The following is a 27,789-nucleotide window of genomic DNA, read 5'->3' as shown; positions in this document are numbered from 1 at the left end:
GAAAGGGAGATATAATGCCATATTAACCTTCAGTTCTCCATGTATCATGTGTGTGGTTGTACAGTATGTGCCATACAATTCCAGTAATGCTTTCTGCAATGCTTTGAGTATTTCAAATTGCAGCCTTATGCTTCATCCCATTTGCTAAAAATCTCCATCTCCACAACAGCATCTGCAATTTGTCTCAGAAATAAATTGAAGTAAAAATGAAACAAAACGAATCGGAGAGTTATTATTGAGATTTTCCTTTAATTGACTGATTTTTTCCTAAAGCTATCCTAATTAAAACAAAAGTGTGATAGTATGCATGGTGCTTCATTTTGCAGAACTTTAAGGCTGAGCAGTATATTAAAGAGTTTATTACTCATTGCTGTCAATTGAATTTCCAATATGGGTATGTTCTGCATAGTTTGTTGGCAAAGGCACACATGTTTGCATGCCAGATTTTGCTCAGAGCCATCCAGCAACTGTTTAGCTATAATTTATAAGGCATGTGAAGGCTTCACCTAATCATTCAGGCCCTGGAAGTCTTTGCTCGCAAAGGAGCTGATCAGCATTCTTGCAAAGTGTTTAGCTTTGATCTAGCTAAGGGCTTCGGTGCCAACAGTGTTGCTTAGGAAATGTCAGAAGAAACAAAACAGGCAAGAACAAAACTGGGAGATCTTATTTCAAAATGGTAGACTGCATGGAATCAGCTTCACATGCTTCTGCACATTGGTTTCCATGGAATTTGTTTTCCAGATTTATTCTTAATAGTCTCCTTGCAAGATGTTGAGATTCTCAAGCATTCTCTTGGTACTTAAAATATTCACTGAGTATTTAATTGGTTGCATTTAACAGTCAGTGATTTTGGATTTCAGTGTTTGGTTTCAGGCACAGTAGTTATCTGACAGATTTTACATGCAATGGCATTTAGTCTTTGACAAACTTGATAGTTAATATGCAATGGGATATTTTTCAGTAGCCCGACAGGTTTCTTGCATCAGGAAGCATTTTATTGACTTGTCTGTCCATCCTCACATTTTTTCTCATTGCATAGGACTCTGGAGCATATTCGGTATGGGTGGCTTTCAATAGTACTGTTTATGAACGAAAGTTATGACTAAACACCCTATTAACAGCAATATTCTCCTGTGGCTGCATTTGGCAGAGCAACTTCAGCAGTTATACCAAATTGGCTTTCATGGAGACTTGCCTCCTATTTCTGACTTTCTCATAGATGACTCTCGGGTGAGTTTCCAAAGCAGTCAGCACTTCCCAGAATTAGATTTAAAGCCACTGATATATTGTATTTAATAATTGCCATAAAATTGCATTAAAAATTGACAGGGTTTGTTAAGTTACATGCAATGATAATTTTATCCCACAGCCTTTCAGAAGTAATACGCAATGGAAATGAGTTTTTGACTATTAGCAGTGCCTGAGATTTAATATTATCAGCCTTCTTCATCCTGGATGGTTATTCATGTAGGTCCGTAACTGCAACTCTGTGCCTGCCATTTGTCATTTCTCTCAACACTTTCACCAGGCCAAGCAAGACAAGAGGATCACAGGGCTGTGTCAGCCCTTTAATGTAGATCAGATTAGGAATCCAATGTCATGTACTGTAGGTCAGTACCACTTTTATTGTAAAGCTCTAGTAACAGAATCTTGCAAATCTGAATGTACTTCCTCCCTCACTCCTTTTATCTTTGTGAGAACTAGGGAGGGTCTTGCCTGAGACATTGGCTTATGTTACATTCCTGCCTTGGACTCGAGCCTCTTTTATTTGACTGTTGTCTTGGTAGCAGCCCTTCCTCCTGTCCCTCAAGGCAATTCCCTCTTCCCTTTACAGGCTGGCCCTAAATATGGAGAACTGAAGGACTTTGTAGAGGTATTCTGCCCCACTGCATACTTGATGGTGATATCAGAAATGCAAAAGAATTTGAATTAAACCAGTAATCACACTTGCACTGTTGAAGGGAAACAGATTACTGTACTTTGCCAAACTGGGATTAGGTAAGTATATGGTAAATCATGGTTCCATCACTTGAGAATTATACTTCAATTCATTACTGTATGTGTATTTGGGCATGTATAGGCAGTTTTACTTTCCAGCCATGTTTTGCTAAGGTATGGAATTTTTTGGCTTTGACCATGTGCAAAATTGTAGAAAAGTACATTTCTCATCAAAAGCCCATCACACAATCATTCATCACACAATGTATAGATCATGTTTAATTGCCATCTCTTCCAAAGCAGGAGCCCTGGGAATGGCAACCTAAGTGCCTCCATGATATTGCAGTTTTTCCTTTTTCCCTGGACTTGCATCTTCTTTGGTCTCACATCTTTTTAACTGATGAACTTGCAGAGAAGGAACTCCTAATTTTAAGGTTATACTGACCCGACTGATTTTAGATGCTGATAATAACAGCATTTATAGTTTAAACAGAAAAGACAATCAGCATGGTTATTTGCCTGAATTCCCATGTTTCTTTCTGAACTCTTCCTACAAAAGAGCCCAAGATCACTGAAGGTATGATCTGTAGTCAGGAAGAAGGGGAGAATACACAAACATCTATAAAGCTTTTTCCCATTTGCACTTATCTATGGCATAAACATGCCCTGAGAGCCATTCTCACTCTATAGCCTTATGATGAGGATCAATTAAAGGGGAGAGTCGCTTAAGAAAATGTCCAGCAAATCACATATTCATAATATCTCAGTTATGCTGATGATTAACAATACCTCATTTTCCCCACTCCCTGCATCCAGTGTTAGCTGCATTATTTTGAATGCACATTCAGATATATGCACTCACAGTACACAAAGGAGCAATTTCAGGGAGAAGATTGCAACGTGTATTTCGATTTTGCAGGAACAGAAATGGATTTTGAGATTCCTTGGTCCTTATGCACCAATGACCTTTCAGTCTTTCATAAGAATTAAAACACCTGAAGCTCTATTGTACAAGAAGCTATTGTGTATGTTAAGGAATATTTTTCCTTCCAAGTGTATTTCTGAAAGGATGAATCCTCAGTGACTTATGCTGAATATCTTTTTCCAGTATAAAAAATAATTCACTTGTGCATTCGTTTTCTAAAACCTGACATCTTGTACAGTGTGTTAATGTTGTGCCCCATGACCCTGATATCAGCAATTTTGCTACGATCATTCATGTTCTGTTATTTATCTCAGGTGGGCCTGACAGGCTAACATTATAGGAGCATTTTCACATTACAAATCCTGTCACATTTTCCAATTTCACCAGTTAGATTTTGTGTAGGACATTCCAAGTTCACAACTGAGTTGAATTATGACTTAAAAGCACCTCTATAATTCAAATGTTTTAGACTTGTTAGCTTCTCTGCAAAATGCCCCAATATTACAGGGGAGCAGGTTGGGGCTAAACATCAGGAAAAAAGTGTGTATGTGTGTGTGTGTGTGGGGGGGGGGAATCTCTCCTTCATTGGACAAAGTTAAGCAAAGGCTAACACAAAGTTTGCACTGATGATTTTATAATGAGCAGGGGATTAAACTATATTATTTCTCAACTTCATAATTCTAAAATTGAATGAATGGGCAGTGCAGGAGATCTTTTGGGAGCCTGAGTTTTGTAGTCAGGAATGCTGGTGTTAGCTGCCACACCTAGCACCAAGCCTGAGCAAGCAACCCAAGGTAAGGCATCTGTTAAGCCATGAGGGGGCAGGGGGAAAAGTGTCAGATTTGTACTACAGAAGGTGGGAAAAAAGGACTTCTCCTTCATGCTGATAGAGGACAATCAAGTCTTTTAAGTGGCTTCAGTCTGCTGTCAAATAAAGCTTCCTACCTAACTGCAGTGTTGTGTGCTTGGGTAGCCTCTGCTGATTTCAGGCCAGGGAGCCTGATGGGCAACTATTGAGGGCAACCTATAAGAGAAACAACAAGCACGAAGTAAATGGTAGAAATTTCTGTTGGTTAATCAAATAAATGGAAGGAGACAGTAAATACGTTTGCCTTAGTTGTATCTGTGCAGGAGGTTATAATCTTATAATAAACTGTCAGCATTTTAGACCAAGCTAAATCCAAATATGCAAGAGAATTCTTGAAAGCCTGGTATTCAGACAAGGCAGCAATTAACAGACACATAGAGATAAACAGCATCTACACACTATTCAAAAGAGAAAAGACCAGAAGATCACCTCACCAGCAATCATCACCCAGATAAGCAAAGGTCACCACCAGGCACACAATCAAGCAGTAAACAGATGCTAATCAAGGAACTACCAGAGGAGCAAAACAAACCCCCACCAGCACTGGCAAGGCAGGCCACAGCATATAAATAGAGAGCAAACCCCATCCCATTTTAGCACTGAAGATGTTACCTAGCCGGGCAGTCAAATGTTTGCAAGAAAAGAACCAAGCTCAGAGAACCCCAAGGACTCCACTATAATCTTATTTCCTAACTGACTTGTGTTAGAGTAGTCTTCTCCAACATAAGTAAAAGATTAAATTCCTAGTGATTGCATGGGTATATCCATGGTTGTTTTTCCTCACAACAGAATGAAAGTATTTAGCATAGCCATCTTCTCGAATGTTTGTTCAACTTCCAAGTCTCATCTACTGTCAGCCTTGCAAGATAGACCAGGCAAGAAGCCTGGTCAGATGAGCTAATTCTACTTTATTGTAAGGTCACATTAACAGAATCATGCAACTCTGAAAGTATATCTCTCCTCCCATTCCCTTTATAGGCTCTTCTGAGCCTCTTGCTCTTCCCACATCCCTGCTGCAGGCTATGTTGCTGTTTATCTGACCATTCCCTTAGCTGCATCTTTTTGCTCTGTCTCCGAAGGTCATTCCCACATACCATTACATCTACAATCCTTGGATTTCCTGGTGATCTCCCATCCAAGAATTAATCAAGTCTAATCCTACTTAGACTTGGAATCTGAGATCAGCCAAGTTCAGCTAGATGCTGACACCTACCATTTTTTCCCCCAACATAGTGGACTCCTGTCATTCCTAGACATCAAATAACTAAAAATGTAACATTGATTATTGGAACAGGTTCGATTTATTTAGTAAAACATTGAATTGAAGGGGAATAACATTTAGTCTGATAAGTGAAATTTGCAAGAAAACATTGCAGTGTGTGGAGTTGATATCCTAGGAAGTCATGCCCTTCTTCACCTACTCCAAATTCCTTTCTACCCATTATTTTGTCCAGCCCCACACAGGGTAGACAGTTCTGAGTGGTGGGCATTGGATTATTTGAGGGGCGTGTCTCCTCTTAGTTTTTTCCTACTTATTCATACCTTGGGGTTTCCCAGAGCATGCAGATATCCTTGTATTTCTCAGTTACCTTATTTTGGCTATACATAGTTATATATATATCATAATTGTTATGTGTTTGAGAAGCACTGACTGAATCCTGGCTTGTGCAAGCCAATCCAGACTTGAACTGTGGAATTTTGACAAGGATGGAGTTCCATAGGTGTGGAGAGGGTTGAAGAAGCAGCCTGAGAATGTTTTTCAATTTGAATTTGGCATCCAGATTATTAATGAATGATACCTAGTAACACATACTGCAAAGAGGTGGACAGACTGTTCTGCTAGAAACTTTACTTTGGCTAAAGCTAGCTGACAGCTGATAATTAGAATGAGTATGTATTTTCCCTTCAGTTTAGATCAGTGTTTCTCAACCTTGGCAGCTTTAAGCTGTATGGACTTCAATTCCCAGACTTCCTCAGCAAGTTTGCTAGCTGGGGAATTCTAGGAGTTGAAGTCCACACAGCTTAAAGCTGCCAAGGTTGAGAAACACTGGTTTAGATTGACACCTTATTCATCAAGTAGCATATCTGAATAATTGGAGGTTGCATGTGTCTATATCTTATAACATACCCTCCCCCCTAATATATTTTCCCTTTAATTTAGATTGTCACCTTATTCATCAAGAAATATATCTGAATAATTGGAGGTTGCATGTGACTATATCTTCCAACACATTTTTGCATATGCAAATATTTCAGGCCTAGCAAAGCAAAACAAAGGCTGCAGGTAAGTAAACACCTTAGCATGGACCTTTTTCAAAACTGACATTTGGAATGGCTGACACAGGGAGCAATGCATAATATTCTAATGAGGAGCTACTGTGCTTTGTAATACAATGCAAATAAGTTGCAAATGCAAATTAATTGGTTGCTACCAAAAGGCCAAAGAATTATAATGAGCACGAAGCTGCTCCCAAAGTTTTGTGGCTCCATTTGTAGGCTGCAAAAGTTGGGAAACTTCTTTCAGGTAGAGAAATTCTTTGAAATGTCAGGCACCTGGACGCTTACTTGGAGAACAAGTGGCAAATGAGCTCCAGTAAGAGCCCCTATGGGTTACCATGTACTCTGATAATGCACATACAGTATTTGCATGATGCTGTGATGTCAGACTATTCAAACAGAAGTATGCAGGGAGGGGACAGAGAGGACACCAAGTAGAAGTTTAACCTTGCTTGGAGTGGTAGAGCGATGAGGGTTAGAAATGCAAGACAAAAATGAATAAAAACAGCTTTCTATGTCCCAATAAATCCTTGCTCTGAAAATTATAGGCTTATTTTTCCTGCTTGTCATTTGGGTTCATTGTGTCTCTTTTCCAAGAGAAAACTAGGCAGAATGAAGGTATTGATAGATCTATCTACAGGTGGTTCTAAGGGTTCCATTTGGGAAAACTTCATGTTAGCTGATTTTTGTGGACCTCAGATTGCACATTTGTACATGTGCAAAACAGTGGCCACCATTCTTGTGCCCTTTTCATAAAGTTGGATTTGTATAAATCTGGACTGCCTGTTTAATAGAGCAATCTCCCCCAACTTGATGAGTCCTAGCTATATTAGAACTACAATTCATGTGATTCCATTAGTACGTTGCTGAGAATTCTGCAAATTGCAGAAGGGCATCTGGCTAGGGAAAGCTGGACTAGCAGTGATGTACAGCTCTGGTATCCAACCCCTATTCAGCCATTGTGCACCTCTTTAGGGCTTGAATCCAAGGTTGGCAATTTTTCTTGTTGTTATTGTTGTTGTTGTTCCAAGGCTCTGAGTCTTGGGGAGAAATCCCACAGCAGGATCATTTTCATTTCCATAGTAGATTCAAGAAAGTTCTTCATTTGCATGCCCTAATTCTTCCAAGTTAAAGAGAACTGTCAGAAGTGTTTTGCCTCACCTGCTTGATCTATTTTTTTTTCCAGACTAATTAGATTGTTGGGCAGGTAAGTATTGTCTCTAACAGCCTCCCCACATTTCACTCAAGAGGTTTACCTTTCTTAGAGATTGATTTATTTGATTATGTGCCATCAAGTTATTGTTGACTCTTAGCAACCACATAGATTTTCTCCATAATCTTAGAGATTAACCTTCACAATTTAAGGCACCATGAACTGCATAACAGTATGCACTAGCTTTTTTTCAGAAAAGTGACCCAGATAACTCCAGAATGTTCAACCAAATATTCCAAGCTTCTTGCTATGGATGCTTCTAAGAAGCCCAAAGGCATTAGACTCAAGGACAAGAGAATATCAGGTTCTTATCCTGTCTTGGCTTCTCAGGGGCATCTGGTTCACCACTTTGGGAGCAGATAGGCCTCTAGTCTGATTCATCATGGCTCTTCTTATGTTCTTCAATCCATGGCAGAAACCAATAGTGAGCCAATACTCTTTTGTGGCCCTGCTAAAGAATGAGGGATAGCATAAGTGTTCTTATGGGGAAGATGAAATGGACAAGTGCAGTCACAGGAATTGCTATAATGTATTACATTTGGAAATAGGTCTAGCTCTTTTTATAAATCCCTTTTTTTGTAAACTGCTAGGAGTAATTTTTTAGTCTGGTGGTAAATACAGAATCAACCAACCATAAATATCACCTGTGGCCTGGAACACTGATTGGATCCAATATGTCTCTATAGAAAGTTCAAGAAATGGAATGAATCTGTATCAAATGATTGGATAATATCTATCTATCTATCTGATAGCAGATTACTATGGACACATCTTGTCATGCAGTGAAATTCTGGGTCATGGATGATTTATTACAGTGATGGCTCTAGTTTATTTGAGGGGAAAGTTCATTAGGCAAGATGTCCTTTCCTAGGTTTTCCTCCCTGGGAGGCCCCACTCCTTACCATTGTCACCATTGTCCTTTGGTTCAGGCCGTCAGTTTTGACTTCATTTAATGTCTTTATCACATGGCAGGCATTGGTGTAGCTCTCTTCAGGCATCATGAAAAGAATGAAGACTCTCTGTCTTACCTTTTCTTCCTCCCCCTCCCTTTTCTGTTGATGGGAAAAGCCTTTAATGAGGGACTAACTACATTTGATCAAAACATAGCTATATCTTCAGTTTAGATCTTTCTTGTCAAGATAGGAAGCAGAAGATATCTATTCTTGTTCTAGCCAATCAATGATCCTTCTTACCTTATTTTTCATTGTAATATAGATATTAACATCAAATTCTCAATTTTCTTCTTTTTTTAAAAAACGCTTGACTTGCAGCTTCTGTTTTTTGTTGATTTTCCCTCTCAGATACACAGTATGAGATTACTGCTTATCTTTAATTTGTCATTCAGAGGGTGGGAACTATAAATAGCCAAGGCAAGAATGCTCCTGTTGTCTTATATATGATTAGTGAATATCATGTTAAATTAAGTACAATAGGTTTAATTGAATTTTAACCATCTAAATGTTCTGAAATTGAAGAGAGAAAATTTAATTTAAAGAAAACACACACACAGCATTTATATAGAAGTTGGGCCGAGATGAAGTTCCTGACGTATGTATATTTTCAAAAGAGGTGAAAGAGAACGACAGAGCTCTGGTTCTGAATTTTAGCTACATCATTAATTACCAGAGTGAGGCTGCAAGCAAAATACAAACGTAAGGCTACAAATGTAATAATATATAACAACAAAATTTAAAATAAGAAAAAAAACAGCACTTTATAATGTAGTCAACATAAAATTAAAATATCAAAATAAAACATTGAGTAAAAATAACAAAGAAACCAATAAAACCAATCAGTTTCTCTTCAAGATTCTGTCATTATCACCAATCTCAATAAAAATAGTTTTAGATTTCCTGTGGAGCTGATTTCTTTATCTGGTTTACTTAGTCGGGCTAGCATCAGTTTTGCAAGATGGATTGTGCAGTACTTCCTTCCCCTTCTTATACTCTTGTGAATTAGGGAGGTGTCGGTCTGAGATGCTCACAAACACTATCTGACTGTGGTGGAGTTAAATTATGGTTTTCCCCTCATTGCTTTGGTAATGGAGCTCATGTATTTCCACAAGGTCATCTTCCTTACTCTCTACACTCTGTTTGTGGTCAGTCATGCCTTAGTCACCTCCCAAATGGATTACTGCTGTGGGTCCTGTCAGACAAAAGACAGGAAGGAGCCTTTTCTGTTGCTGTGCTTGTCTTTTGGGACACCATTTCCTGCCTCCCCAGCCCCCTGCCATTAGATTAGCCCTTACGCTTCCAGCTTTTTGGAAGGGTCTTCAGATGAGGGTATGTTCCCCGGCATGGGAGTTGGAGTGTTAGTTACAGGCTGTGATATGGTTATTATCTGCCATGATTGGTTTGGATCCTTGGCTATTGTTTATGTTTTATTTTATATTGTTGTATTGCCACCCAGAGTTGCTTTTGTGAGATAGGTGGCTATATAAATTGAAGAGATTAATTAAAAAACCAGCCTCGTTGCCATTAACCCTGTTGTGTCTGCACTGATGAGCAAAGAAGCAGAACGAGCAATGAGATGAGCAGCCTTTGCTTACCTTTTCTTTCCCACTGAGCAGCCGTGAGGTTTGGGCTCCAGCGGCAAAGCCAACCTGCATGCTGATGGTGCTACAGTTTGGACTTCTGCACTGAGCAAGAGGTTAGACTTCATGACCCAAAAGGCCCTTTCAAACCTTGTATGTCTACATGGGGAGCAGCAGAACAAAGCGGACCCATTTCTCTGATGGCATTCTTGTTCCCCAAGCTTGGCCCATGTTGCTGAATAAGCTTAGGCCAGCTGTTCTCTCTCTCAGGGTTGTCAGGATAAAAGGAGGAGGAAAGAAGAGATATCCTCTGGGAATCCTTGGTGCTCCCTGAGCTTGGTCGTTTGCTTGCAGACATTTCATTACCCAATAGGATAACATCATCAGTGCATGGCAAGAACTCCAGAGTTCAACCCTGAGCTACAGATATTCTCTTCTATTGGAGATATACTCTTGCGCAGATATAAAGGCAATAATATATTCAAGATAGAAGGATGCACTGTAAATAATAGCCACCAGACATCAAAGGCCACCAGACGGCAAAAGCCACCAGACATCAAATAGTAGCTACCAGATGTCAAAGTCTGGAGCAAGCAGGTTCTAACTAATCATGTCCACAAATTAAACATAGTGGCTAAAACGAAGTTGGTCTAGCAGTATATTGCATGGCTGCACAACAGCATTCTCATTATCTTAATTTCTTCCCCAAATTTCTTCCCAAATGAAAATAGTATTCTCATTACTTTAATTTCTTCCCAAATGTAAATAGCATACTCATTACCTTAATTTCTTCACCAATGCATACACATTTTGCCACTGTCAGTCTAGGGATAACATTCCTTCCAATACCATAAAGACAGTACCAACCTATGGATTAATCTTGTGAAAAATCCACCTCTATTCACACAGCACTTTGATAATATGTTGGAAAGATGAAATGGAAGTTCAAAACTCAGCCTTTAACTTTCACTGCAACCTGATCTTTTCAACAAACTTGTTAATTTCATCTTCTATGTGTTATGTGTCAAGATGGCCACATATGGCTTTAAAATTTGAGCATATCTAGAATATGACCTGTGTATTCCAAGATCTAATGAGCCATGTGGAGGTTCATTTAGCAAACATTTCCAAGGTAGTTAAGCACTTGTTAAATAAATCTTTGTAAGACTACTCCAATTGCCTGTAGGCTTGCAAAGGATCCCAGTGCTTTTCGTGGAAACATCTGTTTAGTTGGGCTGCACTGACTCATGATGTGAGTGAACTCATTTACAAGCATGTGGATTCAAAATGCCTGGAGCTGTCCACGAACCAATAAAACAAAAGATTAGTTTCAGAGATCATATCCATGTGCACAGGAAGATCTTTGGCCAACGCAACTCAAAGAAACTTAACTCTATAGGCACAAGATATTCACAAGATGTTCACAGATTCAGTGCACTGGCTTCACCAACCACAACAGCACTAGGCAACTTTTTCAGGTGCCAAGATAAAATCGTATTAGGTCTCTCAGGACACTTTGGTATACTGGCATTTATCTTATGCAATTTAAAGGTTCGTGTGAAATTTTGGATGTTATTTAAAATTGCTTTAATTTTAATTTAATTTTGAGGGCCATAGGTACTATTTCAGTGTGATCATAGATTTCCTGGTCCCCACAAGCACTCTGTTGACAACCTGTGATGTATGAGAATTTGAATCAGGCAATAGGAAAGATCTTCTGTGTCTGGAGAACTGGTGCCAAACAGAGTTGATGCTGCCAAATAGAGTTGATGAGAGCCCTGGAGGAAGCAGATTATCTAGACCCATGTCAGTCAGTTTTCAGGCTGAGATTCAGTATAAAGAGAGCCTGAGTTGCACCTGTAGGACCTGTGGCAGAGCCGTGATGGATGTGGTACATCCATCCTTGTGCTTCTTGGTTAGATAGGATTCAAACTACACTATTAAGGGTTCAAGTTCTTAAAGTCTTCTTATTTATATTTTATTTTAGTTTATATATCAAATTTGTCACCACCCATCTTGTTAAAAAACAACTCTGGGCAGTTTACAAAGCAGTTAAAATCAATTAAAATTATAATATAAAATAATCCTAAATAAATAGAAAATAAATATAATCCAAGGATAGATGTTAAATCGGCAGTAACTTGGGGAGCATCATCAAGACGCCAGCCACCCCCAGGGTTGGGTAAGATTCTTGTCACCCCATGCATGCTGGCAGAGCCAGGTCTTTAATTCTTTCCAGAAAGCCAGGAGGGTAGGGGCCTGCCATACCTCTGGGGGGAGAATATTCGAAAGGGCAGGGGCAATGGTAGAGAAGCTCTTCTCCTGGGCCCCACCAGCCAACATTCTCTCACTGACAGGGTGCATAACATGCCCTCTCTGCCTGACCTAGTGGGATGGGTTGATGTGATGGGGGTGAGATGGTCCCTCAGGTAACCTGGACCCATACCATGTAGGGCTTTAAAGGTAATAACCAACACTTTGAATTGGACCTGGAAGCAAACTGGGACCCAGTGCAGCTCCCACAATAAAGGCGTTATATGTGCCATTCTTAGGGCACCCAAGATTGTCCATGTGGCTGCATTTTGAACCAGCTGTAGCTTCCAGATACTCTTCAAGGAGTATAGAGCACATTGTAATAGTCTAATCAAGAGATGACCAGGGCGTGGGTGACTGACTGGAGAGCCTCCTGATCCAGGAAAGGGTGTAACTGGTGTACCACACAAAGTTGGGCAAAGGCCCTCCTGGCCACGACTGCCACCTGCTCCTTGAGCAGGAGTCATGAGTCCAGGAGGACCCCCAGATTATGCACTGAGTCTGTCGAGGGCAGTGTGACCCCATCCAAAACCAAAGATGGTAAATCCTCAGATACAGAGGGGTCTCCAATCCAGAGCTACTCTGTCTTACCAGGGTTCAGCTGAAGCCTGTTGCACCCTATCCAGACCCCCACAGCCTCCAGGCACTGTGAAAGGGTGGTCACGGCATCACTCACCTCACCTGGGATGGAGATATATTACTGGGTATCACCTGCATATTGATGATACTTCATCCCATGGTGGCAGATGATCTCACCCAGTGGCTTCATGTAGATGTTAAAAAGGAGAAGAAAGAGTAACGAACCCTGCGGCATCCCACAGAGGAGGGGCCACAGGCTGGACCTCTTGCTCCCAATCAACACTGATTGGGATTGACTTGGAAGAAGGAAGAGAACCAGCATAAAACTGTGCCACCCACTCCCAACTCCCTAAGTCAACTCAAAAGGATACCATGGTGGATGGTATTCAAAGCTGTTGAGAGGTCAGGAAGAGTGGTGCATAAATTTGCTGAATTTATTTTCTTCCAGTTTTTTTAAATCTGAATTTTTCCATATTTTTAATAAAGAATTGTGTGAATTTTGATGTTGCTGTTGTTAGTTGCCATCAAACTGTTGTCAACTCATGGCGACCCTGAGGTTAGTTGTCCTCAACTGTGTTTACTCTTCATCCAGGTAGCTAATCGTTGATAGAATGACATCCATGGCTGTTCAGTCTATTGCATTACTGCTTTTCCTCTTTTGAGTTTTCCTCAATCTTGCCAAGCATGGTATCTTTCTCTAATGATCTTTCTCTTTGCATGATGCATCCAAAAGTCTTAGTCTTGTCATTTGAGTCAAATATGAAATTATTGATGTTTTCAACTGTTAGAATCTTTGTCTTCCTCACATTAAGGTGCAGGCCCATTCTGAGACTGTGTTCCTTGATCTTGATAATCAGAGATCATTTTCACTTTCAGTCAGTAATATGGTACCATCAGCACAGCAAAGGTTGTTCATGAATTCCCTCCAATTTTCACATCTCAGTTTTCTTCATATAGTCCTGCTTCTTTGATTGTTTGTTCTGCATATAAGTTGAATAGGTGAGGAGAAAATGTGCAGCCTTGTCATACCCACTGGCAATTTTAAATCATTCTGCTTCTTCTTGTTTTGTTTGGACTGTTGCTTCTTGATGGACATAAAGATTGTGCATGAGACCTATCAGGTATTCCAGTATATCCATTCTTCTTAATGTGGCCTGCACTTTATGCAATCCAAAGCCTTACTGTAGTCAATGAAACACATGTATGTATCTTTTTGGTATTCTTTTCTCTTTTCAAGGATCCATCTCACACCTGCAGTGATGTCTCTTGTACCTTGTCCTTTCCTGAATCCTGCTTGCACTTCAAGCAGTTCTTGCTCCAGGTATGGTTTTAGTCTTCACTGAAGGATCTTTAGTAGAATATTGCGTTCATGTGGGATCAGGGCAACTGTGCAGTAGTGTAGAAGAGTATGGAGCTGGTTCTGTCAGGCTTTCAGGAGTCTGCTATTACACCCTGCAGCAACAGAGTTCCAGTGGTACTTCTGGAGTCTGTTTCCTGACTTGGCCTACCTCAAAGGCTGGCAAATACTTTCCATAGTCAGTTCGATCACCTTTCTTCGGTATTGGTATGCGTGCTGATCTTCTCCCATCAGGTGGCTATGATGTTATCTTCCAAATTTCCTGGGAAAGTCTTTTAAGAATTGCAACAACTGCATCTGATTGCTGTAGTATTTCAAAGGGAATGCTATCAATGCCTGTGCTTTGTTCTTTGATAAAGCTTTCAGTGCTCTTTGACTTCTTTCTTCACCAGTGGTTCTTGATCATAAAGTACAGGTTGAAAGGGCTGTTGACGCACTTGATCTTTATAGTATAATGATTCAGTGTATTCTTTCCATCTTTTCTTGATCTTCTCAGCATCATTCAGCGTGGATTCTTGAGTGGGTTTTAGCATTCCAATTTGAGGCTGGAATTTTCTCTTTAACTCTCATGCTGGTCTTGTTCTTCTTCAATATTTTCTAATTTTACTTCCTCACATGCATCCTTGTGATAGTTCTCTTTGTCTTGTCTTGGAAATTTGGGCACAGTTCTGCAGGGGAGGCTGTTTTGCCCCTCTCGTTTTTGCTTTTGTATGTTTCTGAGCAATTTTTAGTTTCTTCTGTTATCCATTTTGGCTGTTTTTGCTTTTTCACACTGTGCAAGCACTTTTCATTTAGCACAATTTGATATCTTCCCATAACCCTTCTGGTATCCTGCTGTTAGTGGCCGATGCAGTGAACTGATTTTGCAGGTGGCCTTTAAATTCTGCTGGCATATTTAAGGTCATACTTTACTACATTTATGACTGACTTGCTCTTTTTTCAACTTGAGCTTGATTTTGCACTCTAGCAGTTGGGCGTCTCTACCATAGTCTGCTCCAGGTTTTGTCCATTGATGTTATTGAGCTTTTCCATTATTGGCTTCCATAGATGTATTTTTTAATTTTTGTTCAATTTAATTTTTATAGTTTATTGGGCAAAGTCCATGTATATAGTCCCTGCTTTTGTTGCTGGAAGAAGGTGTTTGAAATGAACAGATGGTTGGTTTTGCAGAATTCAATCAGATATTTTCCAGCTTCATTCCTATTGCCAAGCCCTTATTTTCCTACCACATAGCTTTCTTCTTTTTTGGATACATATTTAAAAAATGAATGGAAGATCTTCCTCCATCTCTGTCAATGAAATGTGTGTACACAGAACTACATCCTTTTCCCTGTCACTGATTTTTTTTGCCACTGCTTGATGCCTGGGTAGCTGAAAGAGATCCTCTCAATCAAAACATACGGTCAGTGCCTTTTCTAGTGGACATTTCCCTGTGGTTTTTGGATTATCAACTATCAAGGATTCTGGCATTTGCATCAGGGATCAAGGCAGGAGGCTGGAGCTTAGTAAGCTATCTGGTATTGTTGTTTTTGTTGTTAATATTATTAATATTATCCTCTTAATCCACCAAATCTGTCTCTTGGTATAATGACACTTTCTAAATATTGATATTTTGCTGCCTAGAAAACATTCCTGAACAGATGTGCATCTTCTTAAAATAATTTGCCCAGAACACCAGCTGCTGTTGCTGATGTCAAACAAACGCCGGCTGATGCTCAGCTACTGGCAGTGCTCCTAGCAATGGCAGCAAAGGGAGCAGGGTCAGTCTAGTCATGAGTAAGGTGGTTGCAATAAGTGACAGCTGCTGGAGGGGTGTTCATAGCAGCAGCCCTTCCTGATGATTCTTATGAACCCTACAGTTGTTGTTCTGTTGGAAAACAGAGCTACATGTAACAAGCAATGCCGTGTAGACCGCAGGCTAACTTGTTTCCCAAGTATGATCAAAAATTTGGTGTTGATGAACGATTCAACTGCCAGCCATGTCTATGCCTCAGGAAGACAACTGTCTTAGATCAGCCCTGAAAGAGAGTTCCTGGGAGAGGAATATGTTTTTTGAGTCCTCTCCTCTTTCCGCCAGCAATTCGGTCACAATTTCTGGTCCCTCTGCTGCTCTATCCAGATGGCCTCAATCTCTCCATTGTAGTGGGAGGTTGTAGATGAAGCTCATAAGTATTGATGAGCAACTCTGAATTTGTTTTCTCTCCATTTCTTAGTTTTGCAAATTTCAGTTTCTTTTTCTTTTCTATTTGCAGGTTTGATTTGTCCTATCCCTATACTCATTGACAATTTCTTATATATCCTGTGCATATTTCTCCAACCATAGGCATGTTTCAGCTATTTATTTTATGTGTGCTCTGCAGTTTTACAAGGGCATTGTTTTAAGTATGCATGGTTGATGTGTTTGATTTGTTCTGGTTTTAATATTTACCTGAGCTGATATTAAGTTGTGATTTTTGTAGCAATTGTGCTTTTGGTAAAGGTATGTAAATAATAATACTGAAGGATAGCTGAGTTATCCTGATCCTATCCCATCCTTAGCTGATTATGTATAAGCTGAAAATGAGCAACTAAATAAATTCTATTTCAAGTGTGGACTAATCACATTTCTGCACTATTTTTACTTTTCTGTATCCACATAATTACTGAACATCCGCTATCAAGTGTTATTCACTAAGTTCTCTCTGTCGCTCAATGAATTTCAAAGGGAAGAGCAGAAAATGGCCTGAGTTAATGGGGGCTGCTTTAAGAGATGTGGAATGTTTTCACTCCTGGTCTGCGTGTGAATTGTGGAGTCTGAATGCACAAGAAAGTAGTTTCAAAGATGAAAAGTTCCAGGAACATGAACATGAGGGAAGAGTATAAAGAGATGCTATGCATGTAGAGAAAGAATCCACAGTCTCACTTCGGGGTGTTTTTGCCCAGCTCTGGAAGCACTAAGGAACCTCACAATCCATTTAACCAACTACTTGCACAGATATAAAACTGAGCAGGGAAGGGGATCTTTAATTATAACAGTTCAGTTTGATTAATTACAAATAATAAAAACTTCTGTAGGTTGTGCTAAGGGTGAGCACCCATGTTATGTCTCCTATGTAATCCATTGTTAAGTTTTTGTTTCTTTCAAATGAGTACATTCACAGTCATGGACTGACCCAATCACAGTCCAGGAACAAGTCCATTAACAGCATGAAATAAACTTTTCTTTTTCTTTTTCCTGAATCAATTAATCATGAAATTGGAAATGTAGCCATTACAAAAAACCATGGGCTGATGTTTGGGGAATGAATGCCCTATTTGAACCCTACCACTGCAGGTGAAAGATGGCATCTACCTTGATTGGATGCGCCTTTCACAGAAAGGGGGAACTGGAGAGAGAACATCACAGCAGTGGCTCCAATATCAGCCCTTCTTCACCTCTGCTGTAAGCTTCCTGGATCTGCTCTTGTCCCCCCCCCCACCCCACCCCCCCCACCCCGCAATTTCCCTGGACTACTAGTATGACCATTACTTGATAATCTAGTTTCTAAGGTCTGGTAGGAATATAATTATCTTGCCCAATATGAAAATGGGTTGCCTGCTGTCCTTTTCAATTTCAAAATGAATCAGTGCTATTCACAGGAGAATTATAGAGCTCCGAAAAATTTCTGTGCGCTAGTTCTTCAGACATTTTTCAGCTTATTTTTGAGGAAGGATTATTATGTATCTTTTCTTTTCTGCTGGGAATTGATTGATTTAAGAATAGTTAATGCCCTTGAGGGGGTTTTATAGCTTTCATTTCCAACTGCTAAAATGCTTTCAAAAACTGAAGTCTAGAGAAAGGAAATCAATGGTGTATCACAGACCCTTTTTTCAGAATAAAAAGAGGCTGTTTTCTGTTTTTTCTCTTAAAACTGTAGCTTCAAGACAAACTCTTTGTTCATACTAAGTATGGATAATTCCAAAATAAATGTCTTCTCCCTCTGGGAAAAACATTTTCCAGATGTTGCCCTGTGTTTGTATTCAGAAAGAGGGCTTGTTAACCTTCTAGTACAGATAGTGGCATCCTGATGTTGCAAAGGAACCCTCACCCCCATCAAAGCTTCATTGTTAGCTCTGAGGAAGATATTTGCTGTATGCACTACACTGTTACTGGCCTTTCATCATTGTGGTCTGTTGAATATCCAAACATCCCTGATTGCAAACATGATTTATTAATTAGTCATAAATCATACTTTAAAATAAACTTGGCATGCTTATTTCACCATTTGGCAATGTTCTTGAAAAAGAGATCCTGGCTTATTCCTGGTTAGTTCCAGAATTAAATTGCTCATCATTGAAACAAAATGACCAGAAAATAGGACTGCTGTTCTATTTTGGTTTCTATCTCCATAGGAGACTAGTGGTAGACCAGATTGGGAGGTGAATAAACATCCTGGAAGAAGACTGTGGCAATAATTTCCATGTTGTTGCCTGTTAGGTTGACCAGGGAGAAATTGTTCTTCATTCCCCAGTTCTGGAAAGTGAAGGGGACTGAAGCCAGGAAGTACCGCTTTTCAGTGGCAGCACTAATCCTCTGGATCAGTCTCCCAGAAGAGATCAGACTGGCCCCCTCCTTGAGGGCATTCTTTACTTTTACCTTACTTTTATTCCTTACTGTTATTTTTATCTTGACTTATTCTGAGGCCCTCAGGCTTAATACATCTGCCCTCTCTACATGTTAAGGAGAGAGATATTTCTACCTCAAATAGACTGTCTTTTGGGGAGGGGGCATAAACCTGAATAACAAAGCAAACAGCTTTATGGCTACAAAGGCATTGTAACACCAGAGTAGACCAATGTTTCTCATACTTACTGCAATCATCTTTAAAAGCATGTGAGTTCACATTTTTTGGGTGAATAAGACACTAATTATAATTGCATTTGGGTATGCCATCCCATTGCCTCTATTTTTAGAGGCCTTTTTAAACTAAACTTTGGACCAAAAAATTGATGCAAAATTATTTATGTATTTACCATATGAATTATTTCATGTATTCCATACCATATCATAACAACAACTGTTACCATAAATTTGCTGGTCACAGGAGATCCCAGTTCCATTTATCACATATGAATGCATAGTCAGTAACTGCAGTCATATCTTATTTACTATTGTCAGTTTTCTGAATTTAAAAACTAATGTTGCTACTTGCATTACTGCTTGTAGGCTTCAATGAACATGTTTTTAACTACTGGTCCATTCTGGAGTGCTAGTAAGGACAGTCCTTGGCTCTTGTCTGGTCAGCTGACTGGCAGCAAATATGGGAAGTTGGGGCAGGCAGACGGTGGGGTGGGGGTGGGGAGGTGGCAAAGGGCTAAAGCAAACAGATTCTGCCTGATGAATTCAAAGAAGCTCCAGAAAACTACCCCTAGGCCTCCACGGACTACTGATGTACCAAGTTTAAAATCACCAGAGAACACATACACATAAGCAAACACACACAACAACTACCCCAGTGCATCTTTTTCCAGCATGCAGATTGTTCTAATTTCAATTCACTGAGTTTAGGTTTCAGCCAGGTGGCTGTAGATTCCCTTCAGAATGAATTACCAGGGCCAGCACATACGTTCGCTGTCCCTCCAACATCTACAGATCCACTGTGCCTCTATGTCAGAGATGCACCTCACAGCTCTTGATTGATATGTCAGACCATTGAGACTAACATCACCTGCTCTGACTGGCAGCTGCTTTCTGCAAAAGTAAAAAGGTTGACCTTGTCACTTGATGCCCTGTTCTTTCCTTCCTCTTTCACTGGTGAGAGAGAGATCCCCAAATCTCATAGGAATTTCCTTCCTCCATCCCTCCCTCCCTCCCTCTACCATCCGGACGATATAAATCCAATTCTACTACTATATATATAAGATGATACAGGCTGTTTGTTATTTTTTCTGCAGCTGATAAATATACCTATTATCCTGGGAACAGATCAAACATGCTTTTTAAAAGAAAGGGATTTGTGCTATTGGCCTGCTCCTGTGAGCCCATGTCGTTTACAGTAGTCAGTGTGTAGAACTAGTGAGCTGGCAAATATAACAAGTATACTGAAGAATAATCATATCCTGAATCCTGGGGATTGTCAGTGTGCCTCTTCTTGTAACTATGCCATAAATAGACCGCAGGCATCTATCTTATCTATCAGAAGCCCATGTTTACTCTAGCATGTGACCAACCTCTGCATCCACATTAAGAAATGTGTTTCCCTTTGTGGCAAGTATGAAGAGGAAAACCTTCCAGCATTGACTGAGAGATGTAGGAAGAACAACAGGTGAAGCAATAGAATAATGGCCTTAAGTTTCAGATGAATCTTAGGAAAAGCCACTTAACCGTAAGAGCAGTTTGATGGGGTGTGGAAGAAAGGACAAGGCAGGAGGACAGGCATGGGGCAAGGATGGACATGGCAGAATCCAAGCAAGAGCAGAGGTGGTAGCTCAAGCCACTGCCTTCGGGGCAAAAGGTAGATTTTGAGTTTATGGTTGAAGGATAGGAGTAAAATGGCATCAAGGAATTTCACTGCATAATAAACAGTGTCTCATGCAAATAGCCTATTAGTTGTTCTTTCCCCTGGCTTATTATACAATAAGTCTGCAACTATAGATAACAAACTAAATGTGGAACATTTTAAGGTAATTCATCCTTGTCCAGTGACCTCAGAGGGTGGCATGCGAGCTGCCAAACAAGATCGGACAAGCTGATTTCCACTGTAATGAGAGGCAAGGGCAGCCTTCTAAGGAAATGTGCTTGAAAAGAAAGGTTCAGGAAAGGGAGGGGGTAAGAGGCTGAGAGTTTTCTCCTTAGTAGTTTGTTGCACAAGAGGCTGGAGCTCTTCCAAGGCGTAATTGCTGAGCAAATGCTGATGATTGTTACTTTCAACTATGCATCTACAAAACCTTTTGTTAGGGAGATTTGACAATATCTTCAGATTTCACTATTAGTAATACTTCTTAGAGTAAATCAACTGGCCTGCAAATTGCTACCTTCACTTACATTAATACACATGGACCTGTATGAAATTTATCGTAATAGGAATGTCTGTATAAAATACATGAGCCAGCCAGGCCCTCATCTAGAGGCCTTCTCCCCTTTTCTATATTTTTTCCTTCTTCCATTCCATTCATGTCTAGTGAGCAGTTCTCAGTGAACCTTTTATTTTCTTCCCCTTGTTAGTTTTTAAATATGTATGTGTGCATGTGTTGTATTGTGTTTTATTGCACTGTTTTTTCTCTGTATTATGTTTCTACAAATATTGAAATTCTTGTTCTGGAGTGATCCTGTTTTGTACAGAATCCTGTTGGCACATACAACCTGTCCTCTCTAAAAGGAATTAAACTGTCTTCATCAGTGGAACAATAGTTTTACTAATTTCCTTACAGATTATGGCAGGCACCAAAGCCCAAACTACACAAGTATGTGAATCCTGCAGCTGCCATTAACCCAGATCTGTTTCTCACAGCTCCTTGATGACATTCTAAAGAAGATGCAGGGCCCACAACATCACTGCAACTCCAAGTGTCTGCATCTGCAAAACTAAATACAAAACTGAGGAGATTACAGATAAAACATAGCATGTAGCATAAGGTATCTAGGGCAACATCTTACCTATACTACATTTTACATTTCAGGCACAGTATGGGATTTGATGTTAGATAAGCCAGTGGAAATCATAGAAGCACCACTTTAAAGAAAACTGGATTTGACCATCTGCAGTATGAAGAAATCCCAATTATTCAGCAGTATCAGCAAAAGTAAGCATATACTGCAGAGACCTGGTGCTTCTCTGCTTATCATCAAATTTATTTGATTAGATGATTCTCAATGTGTTTAAAAGAATACATTCTTCTCTGCTGCTGATTTTCTTCAGCTCCTTTAGCCTGGAAGCCTATTGGCAACCACTGCAGCCCCCACATAGCAGGTGTTCTTCTGCTGAATTGACTAAGGCCAGGTGCCTTCTCTACCAGGTGCAGCCGCCAAACCATCCTCAAGGGCAGCCCCACATAAAGCAAATTATTTTATTTTATTTATTTATTTTCAAATGACAAGGCCATAAGTCACAGTCTTCAGCAGCTCATGGTCCAGGAAAAGCACAACTGGCAGACCACTAAAGCTGACTGAAGGCTCTCCTGATTTTCTCACTTTCAACATGAATTTCACACAACTGTTTTGTGTATCATTTTAAAAGAAAATATTAGGAAATACTCATCTATTTTCCCAATATTTCATGGGGAAAAAAATTCACCTGCTAGTCCCTCTCATCTGCTCTACTTCCTGACTCTGCACTTCTTCCTTCTAAATCTAACAAATTTTCTATTTCCATTTCTATCACTTGTAGCTTTACAAGCTAAACATGTGGCTCCATTACCAATCGATCATTTTGCTTTTCATTTTTATATAATCTCATGTTACATATCTGCTATATATGTATGTACTGTAAATGTTCTATAATAAATGCACATACATATAAACCTGGACATAAACACACATCTTAAAATACATCTTGCTAAATATTCTGCCAAAAAGAGTAAGAACTTAAAACTAAGAACTGAAAAGAAATAAAATGAAGTCATTATTTATAGTAGTTACATTTAAACAATATAATGCTGGTGTATTGTATTAATGCATTTTATTTTTACACGCCTTTTCTAGACTGACAACTACAACCTAAAAAGAAAAAATAATTTTTACAATATGTACTTTGTCAGTCTAATTTGTCCCTTTCCATACCCACACCCACATGAGCAAAAACTTTTCATATTAGGGTATTTTTGCCTCCTAAAATATCTAAAGGAAAGTTACTGATGTATGGAAGTGTAAATTTTCTGCAATACTTCTCTATGAAGATACGTTTCAGGTATCTTGTCCCCTGGGGTTCACTTTTATATTATCTTATAGCTGGGTCCAGTTTCTCATCAGTTTATTCTTAATTTTCCCTGTGACAGGCATAACTGATATCCTTAAGCCCTAAAGGACCATTTAAAAATCTCAAAATGCCAGTCCAATATACCACCAATTTCTGCTTTTTCCCCCTTCTTCAAACTGGAGTTTTGTATCTACATAGGAAGGCATTTTGTCGTTCAGTCGTTAAGTCGTGTCCGACCCTTCGTGACCCCATGAACCATTCCGCGCCAGGCCTTCCTGTCCTTCACTGCCTCCCTGAGTTTGCTCAGTGTCATGCTCATTGCTTCAGTGATGCTATCTAACCATCTCATCCTCTGCCATCCTCTTCTCCTTTTGCCTTCAATCTTTCCCAACATCAGGGTCTTTTCCAAAGAGTCCTCTCCAAAGAGTTCTCTCTTTGCATTATAGGAAGGCATGAACCTGTTTAAAAAAGGATGCTATCCTGGGTTAATGTCATGTTTACATAGTTGGTACATCTAAGGTATGTACATGAAGTTTCATGCTGTATTTGCTGCTTTGTTGTTGCTATTATTTCTAAAAGAAAAATCTAGAAAATTAGCTAATGAACTATTACAGTTATTTGTAATTATTTACTAAAACTTCTCTTTAAAAAGATAATACATGACTATTCAGATGTCAACACATGGCAATTGCAACCTTCAGATGGATGCATCTGAAAAATTCAATACTGTAAATCACAATGAAATATAGGAACAACAAGCCACTTTATGGGACTTGCTCCAGATTGGTTGCAATATCTAAACTGTAGTGCACTACTAAAGTGCTGGAGTTAAACTATTTACTGATTGAGCTTCTGTTTGTCCTACAAAGGCAGGACCTGCAAAAACATCCTAGAACAAGGCATTCATAATGACTGAGAAAATAGATCCTGGCACTGTGGAATTCTCTTACAATGAAGTGTTACTTAGCTTCTTTGGTCCAGGAATTTAAGCAAACAATAGACCTTTCTGTTTAAAACTGCCTTCCAGTGAATTTGTAATTGGCTTGTGTGCAATGAGAAGTAATCTGAATCCTTCCTATTATAGCAATGGCCTATTAATCTGATCATGCTTTTGTCTGTATTGTATAGCATTGTGAGGACATAGCCATAAAAAGCCACTTTAAAAATACTAATACAATTTTTTAAAAAAACAAGGACTATAGAAAAGAGCTCACAAAAGTAGTAGGTGAAAGGGAGCACAATTCTTAAGCAAATGGCCTTGTGCCAATCAACTTGTATGCTTGGCAGGTGATCACCAAGGACAAATTCACTAAGCGTCAACCGCTCCATTTATATTTTTATTCTCTCAAGCAGCAAGCACAAACCACGTTGTTTTCTCCTTTCTCATAAAATAAAGGAACTAATTTGCTTCTGCTCAATGTGGCTATGTAGGACATTTTGATGAGATTTTACCCTATTGCTCAAAATATCATCTGGTGAGACAGCAGGTCTGGTATTGTTTTGTTTTCTTCTGTGAAAAATCCAGTAGTAAAAATGCTTTGGAAACTGTTGCAGGAGAGTCTGCACATTTTCTCTCCAAAGTTAATTTGTAGGCCCAGTAAAGTCTGCTGCCAGCTGACAAAAGGTTGGCATTTGCCAGAAAAGTAAAATTCTCATCCAGCAGTTCTAACACCTTTCTTCCCCGCCCCCCCCCCGCCCCCCACCTTCTTTTCCAGCGGGTGATTACATGGACGTGCAGCTGCTCGGGGCAATGTAACATTTGGAAAGTATAATATAGTACATTTAAACCTGTTCCTATTGTTCTGGTGAGTGGTTTCATGCTACTAATGGAAAAGGTGACAATACAATGCAGTAATGGCCACTTCCCCATTGTTTGGTAAAACCTGTACGTCATTAAATTGTGGGGTTTGTGTAAGGCCTAAATAATAAACTCTACTTGGTGGCAATCGAAAAGGCACTTTCGATATTTTATAGCAGCTCAGGCTGCGTGCTATCTATAATTACAGTCAATATTTCGACTGGAGAGAAATGCCTTAATTTGCTTAATGTTTCATGTGTGGAAAAACAATCAAGCTTTTCCTTTATTTGTAATTACATTACTGGCTCTAGGTGCACTTTTCCAAATTATAACCAAGCCTGCCCAACATAAGCACTCAGCTTAAAACCTTTTCACATTTAGCTGCCTTGCCACTGCCTAATTCCACCGAGATAAGCCTCTTTCCTTGATTACGACCCCTTCAAAATTCTAATTCTATATTCGGGGACCCTACATTTTTATTAAGATGCTCCCTGTTTTTGGCTGGGTTACCTGGAAAATAATCAGGCTTGGGCATAGATCCTAGTTGTGTTAACACTGTGCCAATCTACTTGCGGTCCTTCTTTTACAGATGCCGGCCAGATCATGCTTATTGGCTGCTGAAGCCTGAGGTGAGCCTGTTCACTGTGCAGTGAGATTTTGCACTGAATGCAGAGAACGCCGTGTGTTTAGCTACAAGTATGATGCCGTTGGCAGCTGTTCTATTACTGCCCATTTCTGAAGAGGCTTGATGAGGAATCAGAACATGCATCGTGTCACAGTTACCTCCCTCAAGGGAGTAGTTGTGTTAACAATTTAGAAGGAAAAGGAAAAGAGCAGCCCACATACAGGCTATCCAAGTTCAATGTGCTCTGGAATATGTAGCCAAGCTTCTTCCACACACAGAAAAATGCATTCTCCCAGGGCTGCCAATATTGCCCCCAAACAGGCAAGTTCCCCCCCTTCTTTCTACACACATTGTAGCTCTTATGCTGAGAAGCCTCCTCCTCACCTAGTAGTTCCTTGGAATTCGATAGGATTCTTTTTTCTCACATGTTCTTTCTAGTTTATTCTTACTCCTAATTTGTAAACATTTCCACAGGGCTAAGTGGCAGTTTGCACAACTGCACTTTCTTTGCAACAAAGGACATTAAAGAAGTACAATATGGCAACAGAATACTTGAAATGCTATAGATCATTATATGGACCAAATGTTGAGTTCCCAGTGACATTGTTTGATAGCTAAGTTGGTCCACTGATCAGAGAAATGAAAAAAAGGTCTCATTGTGTGAGGGATCGAACTTGGGATTGCTGTCCACGCTTGGGAAAAGTAGGTGGAGCCAAGCAGAAACACTTCCCACCCCATTTCCCTCATTCATTCATTCATTCATTCATTCATTCATTCATTCATTCATTCACAACTTTACTCACAAGCAGTCAAGCCAGCGTTCCAGCTGCCTGTAATAATTGAGCCACAGCCCAGGGTTTTCAAGGATGTGCTGACATCCAGAGGCAGCCTCACCCCACCCAGGCCCTTAGTTTAAAAAAACAAATTATAAGACAGAGTGGGTAAGTGTGTAGGAGAAAAGGAGATAAGCAAATGGCATGCAGACAGGGAAGCAGAGGCAACATCTGGAGATTGGCAGCTATTACAAGCAGGCAAGAGGACTATCAGTCAACTGCCAGGACCACAAGCTATGGTGAGCAGCATATCCTGGTGGGAGTCCTGCTTGGAGCTTTGCCTGGAGCTCAGTAGCAAGTACTGTAGAAGAGGAACAACCACACTGAGACGGCACCTCAACCCAACAGTGTAAGAACTTTTGGAAGGACATGAAGGTTGTATACCACTTACAGACTTTTGCTTGAACTAAGTATTCAAGGACTGAGTATTAAAAACATATTTACATGGCAACATCTCCTTGCAAGACCTAGGAGGGTAGAGAGCAATAGTCTATTGTTGGGGAAGGTGTGAGCTGCAATAAAGCATTGTGTACTGATTTGCTACATTGTGGTATGTCCAGTCCTTGGAAAGCATAGAACCCTCACACACTGTTATGGCATTCACTCTAGAAAAAAATGATAAAATTGGTGGGAAAGGAATATCGGGAGCTGCTTACATTAGGCCAGACTGTCAGTTCATTTCACCCAGTGCTATCTACAGCAGATCTCCTTTTTTTTTTTATATATAATTTTTTATTTTAATTACAATAATAAAAACTAATACAAACTAAACTTAAAGAAAAAAGAATAGTAAGAAAGAATAAAAAGTGCAAGAAAAAAGAAAAAAAGAAAAAAGAGAAAATAAAGAATATGATAAAGAAAAAGAAAAGAAATATATAAAGAAGTGACTTCTGACCTTCATTACAAGTATAGACAAATTTAGTAACTCTTCACCCCCTGTAAAGTTACAGACAGATATCTCTTCATCCCATATCTCATCCCTTATCTATAAACTAATCCCTAAAACGTTCACTTTTCAAACCTAGTGTCAGCAAAAAGTCAATAAAGGGTTGCGAGAACTTTGCAAATAAATGTCTTATTTTAATCTTGATCAAATAAACCAACTTTATATTCCTTCCTTTTACTTCTAACAGTCTTAATCTTTACTTCATTCAAATATTGTAGTAGGATTTGATTTCTCTTCAATTCTTCTTTATCCCATTGCACAGACTTCTTCAAGGGTTTAACAAGCCTCTTTTGTAGATCCAATAAGAAAACATTTTCCAGGTCATTCTCTTGGTTTATCATTTGTATTTCCCCTTTAATTTTTAAAACTTCAGCCAGTTTCTTTTGTATTTCCAGTAAAGCATCCTTTTTCACATCATTCTCTTGGTCTGTCATTTGTAGTTCCGCTTTTGGTACTTTCTCTGTCTTTTCAGACAAAATTTGCTCCACATTCTCTCATTGACATCTTCTGGACAAAATCTATCCATAGAATCAGACGACAACACTGACAGTGTTGATATTGTAGCTACTAATTATGGGCTCCATTATTCAAAGATCTGATTAAAACACCTGGATACAGGCATGTCTGCTTTATAGCTGAAAATATATAAAAGGCAGAAGTGCTACATAATGGAGGAGGAGATTGTTGGACAGTCCAAGAGTTGTTTTTATA

The 27,789-nt window shown here is 39.5% G+C and overlaps 1 long non-coding RNA gene across 2 annotated transcripts; it reads left to right on the top strand.

The window, feature by feature from the left end:
* The first annotated feature begins 1,857 nt into the window (after positions 1 to 1,857).
* Positions 1,858 to 26,649, top strand: LOC148217171 (uncharacterized). 2 transcript variants are annotated; one of them, XR_015798039.1, is made up of 5 exons: positions 1,858 to 1,998; positions 5,893 to 6,015; positions 21,642 to 21,764; positions 24,592 to 24,681; positions 25,264 to 26,649. It is a non-coding gene; the product is annotated as an uncharacterized LOC148217171 (long non-coding RNA). The 2 variants fall into 2 exon arrangements; XR_015798038.1 differs by lacking the exons at positions 1,858 to 1,998; positions 5,893 to 6,015 and adding an exon at positions 20,223 to 20,287.
* Positions 26,650 to 27,789: the final 1,140 nt, after the last annotated feature.

This window comes from Python bivittatus, unplaced genomic scaffold (genome assembly GCF_059951505.1).
Source record: "Python bivittatus isolate LINGU-HERP-01145 unplaced genomic scaffold, Pbiv_v1 ctg000020_np1212, whole genome shotgun sequence".
NCBI lineage: Eukaryota > Metazoa > Chordata > Lepidosauria > Squamata > Pythonidae > Python > Python bivittatus.
This window is presented reverse-complemented; position numbering and strand designations above follow the sequence as displayed.